Raw genomic sequence first — 10,805 nt, forward strand, 5'->3', positions numbered from 1 at the left:
TGTGGGTGACAAATTTCTAATCCCAACACTTTTGCATTTCATTTTAGGATTTTAGGATTTTTACTTGCATTTTCTTATTTTTGCATATGTATACACAATAAGCTTAGTCAAGATAATGAGAATTTTTCAAGATTTCTATCTATAGGGCATGTCAATTGATTTGAGTGAAAACTTTTCATAGAACTTGCTTGAATTATATATATTATGGATCATGTTTTGAGCTAAGAACACAAGCTTGTGAGATTTGAGCCTAACGGTGTGGTTACATCTTATAACCACTTATTTTTCCTTCTTGTGTGCATTATTCTCTTTCTATGATTGTAATCTTTGATTTGTTTGATTCTTTATTTCCACTATTTGGTGTATTCATGCATTTATATGATTGAGGCCATCATTTCATTTAGCTCACTTACCCAAATAGCCTTACCTTTTATCTTCCTTTGTTAGCCAAATTTGAGCCTACGCTTAACCCACTTATTCTTATTTTAGCACATTACAAGCCTTAAAGCGAAAAACAATAAATGTCCTTAATTTGGATCTTTGATTAGCTTAGGCTAGTGTGTGTGAGTATCATTCAAGTGTGGGAACCTTGGGACATTGGGTGAATAAAAGGGTAGTTTTGTAATGTTATTGGAAATATTGGGAATTGGGTACATACTCATGTATTGATCAAATGTAAAACCTTATGCATTGATGCTCTTGTATATAGAAAGAAAAAAAAATGAGAAAAACAAAAGAAAAAGAAAAGAAAAATAATATGGAAAAGAAAAAAAAAATAGAAAAAGAAAGAAAAAAAGAATAAAAATAATAAAAAGGGGACAAAATGCCCCAAAGTGAAGCTCAATAAGATCAATGCATAAGTGTTGTGAAATGAAAAGAAAATGCATGAGTATGTGAAAAAGTGAAGAATGGGTAGCTAGATTAGAACTTAATTGTATAGGATGTCATGGGTTAGGTGGGAAGTTTAAGCTTATCAAAGATTCAAATTTCAAGCTCACTTGACCAAATATGCATCCTACCTTGACCCTAGCCCCATTACAACCAATAAAAAGACCTCATGATACTTGTATGCATGCATGAAATAAATGTTGATTGTTAGAAGAAAAACAAATCTTGGAAAGCATGAAATAGAGGAGAAATGAGTGAATCAACCCTAAACACTTGAGCGAATAGAGTGCAAACACATCCGGTGAGGGTTTGATGCTCAATTACATGTTTTCACCTATGATCATAATTTTCATGCAAGTTTGTAAAAATATTTAATAACTCAATTCAATTGTGGATTAGACTTGCTAGTCCTTATCCCTTGTGCATATATGTTTCTTGGGAATTGATTTATTTTGACCAAGCACTTGCATTCATTTAGATAGTGAGCGCTAAGGCCTCCCAGGCAGTGCCATTCTTCAATTTGAGCTCTAGCTCAAGCCCCACTTTCATGGCCAAATTACTCGTATCATTTATCATGCTTGTTTTGTGTTTTTTACTTCCTTTTCCACCAATTTCTACAAATTAAATCAAAATCAAAGAGATAAAAGTAATATATGACTTAAGCACAAAGACACTCAATAATTAAGCATGATTAATTAGATTTTGATATGTAAAAGCATAAAAAAACATAATACGATGCGTAGTCATCAGTCCTTCGTGCACGAACATAATCCAGGGAGAATGGCTCTAAAACACTCCACCTTCAGCTGGCAAGTGTGGGGGCTTGGGTTGCATGGAAATCTCTAAGTTGAATGTATTTTCGGCATCTCCATCCTCGGCGGTCTCCTCCTTTACTGGCTCCTTGCCTTTACATCTCATCCTCAAAGAGAATGAATAGAGTATAATTAAGAATTATAGAGCAATTGGCACAAAAAAAAAAGCAAAGGAAGAATCAAAATACAGTGTATACTTGGAGCCAATATAAAACAAACAAGCCTTTAATTAAGGAAGTTTGCATAGTGGTGTGGCATGAGAAAAATAAAATAAGCCCCGTGTGTATTCCAATTATGCGGGGTTAGAATACACACTACGGCCGGTTAAAACGGCATTGACAAACCCCATTTGTAGGGTTTATCTTGTATTGATTTTTGGGGATTTTATCACCTTTTACCCACATTTATTCAATGAAATAGCATGGTTTTATAACTTCTCCTTTAATAGTGCTTAAGAGTGAAAACATGCTTTTTAGGTCTTAAAATAGCTAAATCTAATTCTCCTTGATTCCATTAGATGCCTTGATATGTTTGTTAAGTGATTTAAGGTTTAGGAGGCAAAGATTGGATCAAGGGAATGAAGAAAGAAAGCATGAAAAGTTGGAGAACTCATGAAGAAATGAAAGAACCGGAAAGCTGTCAAGCCGACCTCTTTGCACTTAAACGACCATAACTTGAGCTACAGAGGTCCAAATGATGCGGTTCCAGTTGGGTTAGAAAGCTAACATCCGGGGCTTCGAAACAATATAAGAATTGCCATAGTTGCTACACGTATGGTGGCGCGCACGCGCATAGTACGCGCACGCGCCGTTGCTGCCACCTGGTTCACTTAAAGCAAAACGTGGCCAGCTATTTTTAGGAGCCTTGTGGGCCCAATCCAACTCATTTCTGATGTCATTTAAGCCAAGGATTGAAGAGGAATCAACATACTTGTCATCATTAGTTATAGTTTTAGCCTAGTTTTAGGAGTGAGAGTTAGTTTCTAGAGAGAGAAGCTCTCACTTCTCTCTAGAATTAGGATTAGGTTTAATTCAATAATCTTAGATCTAGGTTTTAATTCATGCTTTCATCTCCTTCTATCTCTCAATTCTTTGTTGTTACATTCATTCTTCTTCCATCCTTTTGTTGTAATTTCCTTTATGTTGTTCTTGCATTTTGTTGTAGATCTACTTTTGTTCCTCCCTTTCTCTTTCAATTCAATTCAAGGTAAATCATAATAATTGTGTTCATTTGATTTGTTGTTGTTTAATTCCTTGCAAATTGAGTAGTGTAGATTTACTTTTCTTGCAATTTTACTATGCTTTCCTTTTATGCCTTCCAAGTATTTGATGAAATGCTTGGTTGGATTTTAGAGTAGAATTTTATGTTCTTGGCTTGGAAAGGTAACTTAGGAACTCTTGAGTTACTAATGTCCAAGTAATTGATGATTGGGATCCATTAACTCTAGTTCTCACTAATTGAATTAGTGGAGAGTTAGGACTTATGGACTAGGATTGACATAGCTCATTTGACTTTCCTTTACTACTAGTTAGAGGATGATTTAATGAGATTAATCCTTGCCAATTCTCATATTGTGGTTAGTGATTAGGATAGAGATCCTTGACCACCAACCCTTGCCAAGACCTTTAGTTTACTTTCTTACCATTTATCTTTCATGCTTCTTATCAAAACCCCAAATGTAACTCACAACCAATAACAAAACACTTCATTACAATTCCTAGGGAGAACGACCCGAGGTTCCAATACTTCGGTTTATAAATTTAGGGGTTTGTTACTTGTGACAAACAATCTTTTGTATGAAAGGATTATTGTTTGGTTTAGGAACTATACTTGCAACGAGAATTCATTTGTGAAATTCTAAACCATCAAAAATCCATTCGTCAACTACACAATCAAAAAGTAAGCATGAGTTCTTCAATTAAACGGCCTAAGATGCAAGCAAGGGATAAGCATCAATTAATGACAAGCAAGCTTAGGCAATCATAACAAGAGTGAATTGAATTTAAAACTATTGGATATTGAAATTGTGCAAGTGAAAGCGCAAGATTAATATGAAATAGCACAACAAACAATAACCAATTCACTAATGAAAAGAACATTACTTATTCATCCTCAAGGATAATGAAATAATCACATGAATAAGGTGCTTGTTACAAAAAGTGACAAGCTTGATAAGAATCAAGTCAAGTCAACTCAAACAAATACAAAACATTAAAAAGAAACAAGTATCTTGTTATGTGATTATATTGATTTGTGAACCATGATGAACAAGTAATTCGACTCAATTCACTAAAGTAAAAGTGCACAATTCATGATTAAGTTGCCAAACAAGGATATAGCCTATTGCATATGGTAGCTACAACATATGAATCAATCTCAAAATTCATTTAGGCAACTAAACAAAGACTTAATGCTTAGTGTACATATTCATAAAAAAATAGGCCAAGATTCAAGCAAGAAGCAACCAAATCAACATCAATCAGACACTTGCAATTTATTTAACCAAACGACTAAACTAAACCTAATATAATTACTAAAATCAAAATGAAATGAAATTAGTAGCTAGAATAAGTAGAAAAAAGGGAAAAAGTAAGAGAAGAGAGGGGTGGAGAGGGTGGAAGTGCATTAGGGCTTAATTCAAAGTGTAATCAAAATTTTGCCCAAAACAGCACTTGTGTGTACGCACATACATGTGTGCGTACACACACAAGATGGAAGAAGGAAGGCGTGTGCTCGCACGAACTTGTGGGAACGCTCCGAACAGAGAGGGAATCAAGAAGTGTGTGATGAGTGATTTTATGCCGATATAGAATTTATCAATAAATCCAATCGTAGTATAGTCTACACCGACACGCAATTTCCCATTAAACAATCTAAAATCAATAACCGAGAGTATAAGTCCCGAGTCATTCTTCCTAGGAGTGCTCCAAGATGCACATTGCTGGTTAAAAAGTGTATTGGTGTTTGGAGTTTCATACAAGAAAAGAATAAGCCAATAGTGTGAATGGGAGTCAAGCAATGTAAAGGCCTTGGCTAGAAGTGAGGATTGGACTTCCTATCATCATTATCTCTATCAATTGTGATCACAGTTAGTTGTTGCTTCACTTAGTTAACCTCTGGTATTAAGGAAAGTCAAGTGAAAGTAATCAATTTGAGTTCACAAGTCCTAGTCTAACCCTAGGGAAGTCTAGCTTTAGTGACATTCAAACCAATTAGCAATCTTCAATTGATAATTAACAAAGGATATTAATAATTCAAGTGTCTCCAATATCTCAACTCCGAAGCCAAGTAGGAAAAGTCTACTCCATAGTTAAAGTTGGCATTTTCTCAAACACTTAGAGAGCAATGATGAGAAACATTATAAAATTGAGAATAAAGTTGAAATCAAAGATATCCACTACAAGAGATTAACAACAATCAAACAATTGACAACTAAGAACATGAATTACCTCAATGTATTAATGGAAATAGAAGTAACAACATCCAAAAGCTAAGATCCACAAGTAACTTGAACAACAAGAACTAAATTGAGAGTAGGAGAATCTAGATCTACAACTTGAAGCAATGTAGAATTGAATTGCCAATAGATCTCACCATTGGATGCAAGAGAAGTCCAATTTGAGAAGCAAAACCCTAGAAAGAAGCTAGAGTTTCTCTCTCTACAAAATGTAACTTCCAAAAACTAACTAGAAATATCTAAATGTGTGAATGAATGAGAATCCCGTCATCCCTTGGTCTTCTTATAGGTTTTGGCGCCAGAATTAATTCCAATTGGGCCCCACAGCTTCTGTGAATTTGCTGGGCACGTTTTCACTTAAAAATCACATGCGGGCACCGACGCGTATGCGTATAGCACGCGTGTGCATCCCTAGGGTTTTCACGATCCACGCGCAAGCGCATGCACGCGTGCGCGTCCATGAGGTTCTGGCTAAGCCACGCGAATGCGCCAGCTTCTAGCTTTGGCTTCCTCGCGCCGATCCAGTAGCGCGCATCCATGCGTACGCGCAAGGTACACGTGCACATCACTGCTCAAGCTCCAAAGCTCCATTTTCCATGATCCTTCCATTCATGCATGCTTCCCTTCTCTTTTCTAAACCATCCTTACCTTATAACTTCTGAAATCACTTAACAAACGGGTCACGGCATCGAATGGTAATAGGAGAGGATTCAAATATGGCATATTTAGTGTAAAATAAGCATGTTTTCATTCATGAAACAAAATCGATAAGGAAACACAAAACCATGCATTTTATATGAATAAGTGTGAAAGAACATCAATGAAACCCTCAAAATCCAAACAAGATAAACCCTAAAAACGGGATTTATTAACCTCCCCACACTTAGACCAAGCATGTCCTCATGCTTAAAAGAAAGCCAAAGACCAAAGAATCGCAAGGGAGTGGGATTTATGAGATGCAATCTACCTACATGAATGCAACTAAAATGAATGCTACTATCTACTTGGCCAAAAGTAGATCAATCTTCCAAGACACAAATAAGCACGTAAGGCAAAATGATAAACAATATATAAGCTCTACCCATTCCAATCATCGAAGGGAAGTGTGCATAACTTGCATGAAGAACGCTCGTGAGAGCTGGGAACAAGGATTTGAGCTTCGAACCCTCACCAGAAGTGTTTACACTCAATTCTCCTCTATTTCATGCTTTCCAAAATTTGTTCTTCCTCTAACAATCAACAATTATTCTATGCACGTATACACATATCATGAGGTCTTTTCTTGGGTTGTAATGGGGCTAGGGTCAAGGTAGGGATATATATATATATATATATATATATATATATATATATATATATATATATATATATATATATATATATATATACAGATAAGTGGGCTAGAATTTGAATCTTTGATTAACCTAAGCATCCCACCTAACATATATACAACCTATACATTTAAGTGCTAACCTAACTACCCATTCCTCACTTTTTTCACATACTCACGTGTTCGCCTTTGGTCACTACACATATGTATTGATTATTATTGAATCTTGCTTTGGGGCATTTTGTCCCCTTTTTCTTTCTGTCTTTTTCTTTTTTTTTTGTCTTTCTTTCTTTTTTTTTCTTTTTTTCCATTGTTTATTTTTCTTTTTGTTTTTTCTCTTTCTCTTTTTTTTTCTTTTTGACGTACTTATATACAAAAGTACCAATGCATATAGTTTACATATTCAATAGACACATGAGTAGATACCCACTTTCCAATATTTTCCACAAAAACAAAGACATGCTCTTACCCCAACCAATGTCCTCCATTTTCCACACTTGAATGACATACACACTAGCCTAAGCTAATCAAAGATTCGAATAAGGACATTTATGGTTTTCCGCCTGAGGCTTGTAATGTGCTAAAATTAAGAACAAGTGGGTTAAGCGTAGGCTCAATTTGGCTAACAAAGGTTGTTGTAAGGTAAGGCTATTTGGGTAAGTGGCTAAGTGAAATGACGGCCTCAATCACATACATGCATTCATACACACAATAATGGACATATAGAGTCAAGCAAATTAAGGATTACAATCATAGAAGGAGAATAATGCACACAAGAAGGAAGATAAGTGGTTATAAGATGTAACCACGCACTTGGCTCAAGTCTCACTTGCTTGTGTTCTCAACTCTAAAACCATGTTCTAAAATACATTCCTCAAGCAAGTTTAGCAACAAAATTTTCAAATTGATAGGGTTGCCCAAAAATTATAGTTTCTTGGAGAGGAAATCGTTACACTAACCAAGTAGACCTAACAAGAGATAACTAACATGCAAAAGGTGTTTAAAAGCAAAACCTAACCATGCAATCTATCCTAATTGACTAAAGAAAATCAGAGTTTATTGGGGTGTTACCTACGGAGACCGGTCGAACGACCTCCCCACACTTAAGAGTTTGCACCGTCCTCGGTGCTATTGGTGAGGCGAAAGGGGCGATCGGCATTGGAGCTTCCATGATCCATTCCATCCAAGCTATCTTCACTCAAGTTCGAGGTGGAAGTGGAAATTTTCGGTTCCTCCATAGGTGGGGACACAAAACTCAAAAGCTTCTTTACATAAGCAAACCGGCGTTGGTTCCACCGTTCATATCGGTCCATCTTCTTATGGAGATCCTCAAGGCGCTGGTGGGATGATCTAGGTGGTGGGAATGAAGAGGTGGGGATGCTCATGGGAATAGCCATGTCAACGTGTCAGGGAACCACCGGGGGCTTGAGATATTTTTCGGTTAGGACGACATCGCCATCCATCGGAATTAGTACCTTCCGATCCTTAGTCTCCCGAGGGACACCACCCGTAGCAACTAAATCGGTCACCAAAGCAGGGAAGGGTAGGTTCCCTCTAGCATGGACGCGACCCATGGCTTATCGGATGAGAAGAGGGATATTGACCGGTTTCTCTGTAAGGATGCACCAAACCAACAAGGCTAGCTCCGCTATGATAGATGACGCATGGGTGCTTAGAAGCACATAGTGGGATAAAATTTGGGCCCATGCCTGAGCCTCCACAGTGAGATAACGTGCGTCAATGTCCTTGGGCCAGGATCTCATTCTCCCTTGGATCTAAAATGCTCCCGGTTCGGCAATTACCCGGAGGATGGCATCCCAATCGAAATTGAAATCAAATTCGCAACGCTGTTTTAAGACCTCTTGGTAGGCGTCTATCCCATCCGCCAATGCTTCGGTGTTAATTACTCCTTGAATTGCATCCTCCGAGACGAGGACTTGCTTCCGGCGCACGAATACTGATGTGAGAGAAGGTGAGTGGAAGTTGGAGTAAAACTCTACCACCCATGAGAGGTTAGCCTCCTGCGGTCTTCTCATGAGAAACCCCCACTTTCGCCGCTCGATGCGGGGTATCACCAACTGAGCAACATGGGCCGGAGGGGCGAGAAGAGGTTCAGGGTGATAGTTCCTTTCAGTCACAAGGGGGAGCATGAGCTCATAATACCGGTTAGGAAACATAATAGAATCCCTTGCAGGGTTTTCCTTCTCTTGTTCATCGATCTTAATGATGCTCCTCGCGTTCTTGAGGAGGGGCTTGGCTTTTGGTGCTTAGTGCGCCTTCGTGGATCTTTGAGGTGCCTTCTTGGTGGCCGGCTTCTTTGGTGCCTTTCCCTTATCCTTTGTGATGACCATCCTAAAAAGGGGGAGAAAGAGCATACATTAAACTCAAAGAAACATACATGGATAATGTCATGCAAGTGAGAAAGAAAGCCACGAATGAATAGGTGTCTTGTAAACATGACAGTTGCAACATGTAAGCAAGACAATAGTGAAAATAATGGCAAGTCACTTAGCATGTAATGCAAGAGGTGTATAAGCATGCAAAGAAAAGCCATGAGAAGTATGTACCCAAGCATCAATAACAAGAAGCAAGTCATAAAGGATGAGCATATGAATGGAAAACATGAGGAGCAATAGGCTCGATGCAGATAAGAAGAAGCAAGTGAATGAGAAAGGGTACTAAGTTGAAAGTATTATGTCAAATTTGAAACAAAAACTCATAGGTGTCTTTCATCAAACACTTGGTGTGCAAGGTTAAGGCAATAAGCAAATGGGGGAAATGTAATAATGTAGCATCCCATAAGGCATTATCAATCATAATATAGCACCACATAGCGTAAAGAAATCAAAACATAGTACAATAATCCACTAAAGCAAGAGAGAACTCCACCTTCAACACCCATGGCAAATATAAAAGAAGAAGCAAACAAATAAACAAAAATGCATGAATGAGAGTCTAAGTAAGAAGGAGTGCAAAGAAATGTAACTAAAGGTTGGAAAAAAATAGGAACAAAAGCAAAGAAGAAGAAAAGTGGGTAGTACCTTGAAATGGGGAAGAAAGGGATGTAGAATGCAAGGGAAGAGAGGAGAAGAGAAATGGGAGAAAAGAGAGGAGAGAGAAGAGTATGGGACAACCGGAGGTAGTGGTCGCTGGTGGTCGGGGCTGAGATGGGTGGTAGAGGTGGGTGGAGAAGAAGAGAATAAGGAAATAGAAGAAGAAGAGGGGGAGAATTTAAATATAGGCGCGCTGCATGTAAGTGATGTCGCGAGATCGACGTGTGCGCGCACGGTGCGCACACGCATGGATGGACCAAAAGAAGTAAAGACGCATACACGCACAGCGCGCAGACGCGTGAGCTTCAGCAGAAGAGGGGGCGCGGACGCATAAAGCACGCGCACGCGTGGGAGGTGATTGTGCCAGCAGCACAATGTCAGCAAGAAGCCTTTACAACTCTCTGGTCAAGGTACCAGGAGTTGGCTATAAGAACATCGACGCGCATGCGCACGGTGCGCATACACGTGGATTTGGCAGAACGCAGGTTGACGCGGAAGCGTCAGGTACGCTTGCGCGTTGGGGGGGGGTTGTGCTCCCAGCACAGTGGTCGCGCGATGTTTGTGCAACTCTCGGGAAAATATATCAAGAGTTGGGGTTGCACAATCGATGCGGACGCGTACGCGGCATGGGCACGCACACGTGGCATGAGTTATGCTGAGGGCTTAGTGTTGGCCCAGTTCTTGCATAACTCTCGGGTAAAATGTACTAGAGAGTGAGGAAGCACCATCGACGCGCATGCGTCTAGTACACCCACGCGTGAATCGCTCAAGCAAGGTCTGGGACGCGTACGCGGCATGGGCGTGTACGCGTGTGGGGGGTTATGCGTGGGGAGCAGTTCTGGCTCAGAGTATGCACAACTCTCTGGTTGAAGTACCAGGGGTTGCGAAATGCCAACGACGTGTACACAACTTGTACGCCCACGCGTGCATACTCCTTTTTTTGGAACATGAATGAATGCATTTTCATCATAGTTTCAGTAGGCAATTATGCTAAGGAGACCAAAAGCACTCAAAATTCAATGTAATGCTCAAAGTAGAGTGTTATCTTCCACACTAGGGATCCAACCTATTGAAGATAAATGCAAATCCTCATGAATATCACTACTAAGTCAAATAAAATCAAGTCTAGCGAAACACAATCTCTAAAACTAAGCATTTACCAAATCAAGCAAGAGTTCAAAAGAATGTACAAAAGAGAGAAAAGGGTAGATCTCACTATGGTAGGGTGTCTCCCACCTAGCACTTTTTTTTAATGTCCTTAAGTT

Source organism: Arachis hypogaea, chromosome 14 (assembly GCF_003086295.3).
Source record: "Arachis hypogaea cultivar Tifrunner chromosome 14, arahy.Tifrunner.gnm2.J5K5, whole genome shotgun sequence".
NCBI classification, from domain to species: domain Eukaryota; kingdom Viridiplantae; phylum Streptophyta; class Magnoliopsida; order Fabales; family Fabaceae; genus Arachis; species Arachis hypogaea.